This window comes from Phalaenopsis equestris, unplaced genomic scaffold, assembly GCF_001263595.1.
Source record: "Phalaenopsis equestris unplaced genomic scaffold, ASM126359v1 Scaffold000369, whole genome shotgun sequence".
Taxonomy (NCBI): Eukaryota; Viridiplantae; Streptophyta; class Magnoliopsida; order Asparagales; family Orchidaceae; genus Phalaenopsis; species Phalaenopsis equestris.
The window spans coordinates 476,269-478,908 of NW_018164811.1; positions in this window are offsets into that span (position 1 = coordinate 476,269).

Sequence of the window (2,640 nt, forward strand, 5' to 3'; positions counted from 1 at the left end):
TTCAGAGATTCCACCGACCATTCTTAAGACGACATCAAGACTGATTTTACGTCCTCATAATGAAAGTTATGAATCAACACTGACATTTTCAAAATTAATGTGTTTCATTTAACGTGCTCCAAATCAATAAAAAAAGATCCACTAGTTGCGCTAGCACATGTTAGAAGACCAACAAGGGCTCATAAAACGAAAACTTCAGCAAATCACAAGGGTAAGTGGCCAATGACATTCGTAGAGAAGGAGGAGGAGGGAGATGATGGGTAATTTATTTTTATCCTATCCTTTAGTTTTAAGCATTATTTTGAATAATATTGTGGAATTTTTTGTTTACTTTACTATTCTTAGTTGGAAAGATTGTGAAAGTATCATCTTTTTCAACTATGATATTTGTCGAGCTTTGATCTGTGATATGGATGTATATAATTGTTCATAAATTCAGGGCGAAAAAAAATAGGAATCGACACAAATCCAGAAGAACACAAAGATTTAATGAGGTTCGGCAAAGATGCCTACGTTATCGGGAGCAGAGCGGTGAATTTCACCATTTCAAAGGAGTCTCGTTACATACTCATAATGTTACATATATATATATAACGAATAAAAAACCCATAGATAAATTACTAACACGTCCTCGCTCCCCCAACCCACTAAATTCCAAGAGACACAGCTTCAATTTCAAGAGACACTCATCTTCATTCCAGGAGACACACCTCTTCAATTCCAATAGACGCTCCTCTTCTTTCCAGGAGACACACCTATTCAATTCTAAGAGACACTCTTCTTCATTCCAAGAGACGCACCTCTTCAATTCCAAGAGACTCCAAATTCTGGTATATGATCCATATCTAACAAATCTCCACCATGTCGAATATCCAGCCCTTTAGGAGAAATACATATACCCAACAAATCTCCACATTAGCGAAAGCGAATATCCAACCCCTAACCCCTTAAGAGAAATACATATACTCAATAAATCTTCTTCTTGACGAATTTGTAGCCTCTTAGGAGAAATACATATATCTAATAAATCTCCACCTTGACGAATTTCAAGCCCGTTAAGAGAAGCAATCTCCACCTTCGCGAATATTCAGTCCCTTAGAAGAAATATATCATGAAGTTTCTTACACCGAGGTGGGTTGGGCAACCATGTCATCTAGCAATGCAAAAACTTGTTGATAATATCTAACTTGATCAACATATCTGCTGTAATTCATCATATGATTCAACAGAGTGAACTATACCTACAACTGTACTCTCTAACAGTTTATATATATTATATGCAGTGATCTTTCCTTTCATCACAGTCAATGCACCTTTAATAATTTTGATGGTTTCTTTACTCTCATCAGCCTTAGAAATAAAACCATGTATGTGTAAAATGCCTAAAGAAATTAAATTCTTCTTCAAATTTGGAATATTCCTTACATCACATAAGGTTATAACCGTGTCATCATACATCTGAATTTTGACTTTGTCAATACCAGCAATATTATAACATCTATCATCACCCAAATATACTGAAATAGAATCAGATAACTTGTATGAAGTAAATCATTCTTTGTTAGGTGTTATGTGATAAAAGCATCCTGAATCAAGAATTCATGCATCCTCATGCATCCTTCAACTGAGTTCATGCATCCTTCAACTGAGTTGTTTTCACTGAAAGTACATCACCGTCACTATAATCTGTAATGTTACTCTGCACCATATTCATGAACTTGGAAGATACATCATGTTTCTCATCAAACTGCTTTTTGAGCTTTGAACAATCTCTCTTCATATGTCCCGTCTCCTTGCACTTATAACAATGAAATCTTTCTGTTCTTAGGCTTTGAGCTTGAATTTCACATTCCAAAACTCTCCTTCTCTTCCTTCCTTCCACAATCCTACTTATCCTTAACATATAAACTGTCGCCATGAGAGTTTTCCCCTACATTCTGCTTCTACTGGTTGTGAGCCAAAAATGCTGCAGTAATCTCATCAGCAGTAATCTCATCAATTTTTGCTGCAGTAATCTCATCAATTTTGATAGTTTCTTTCTCATATGTCAGAGTAGTCACCAAATGCTCATAAAAAGAAGACAATGAACACAACAGAATCATTGCTTGGTCTTCATCCTCAATACTCACATCAAGTCATGTCAGATCTGTGATTATTTGATTGAAGACGTTCAAATGCTGCGCCAGATCATTGTCTGCCTGCATTTCACCCCATACAGTCTTTGCTTCAGATACAATTTATTCGTCAGAGATTTGGACATAAACTGAGGTTCTAATTTCTTCCATACTTCTGGAGATTTCAGATTCATAACATGATACATAATCTCATATGTTAGACATAAACGTATGGTACCTGCCGCTCGTAGTTGCAATTCTTCCCAATCTTCTTCTTCCATATTATCAGGTTTTGTAGCATGCAAAGCTTTCAAAATTTCTTATTATGCCACAAATCTTTCGTCCTTGTTTGCCCAATCCGAAGTTCCTGGTTCCATCGAACTTCACTATCTCAAATTTTGCATTAGACATTGCTATTTGAAATTAATCATGCAACAAAATTTTCCCGCTGTGTGCGAAACACACGCAAATAAATTCAAAGAAACCTGAAATTTTTTCTGTCAATTGCAACAATTTTCCTGCTGTG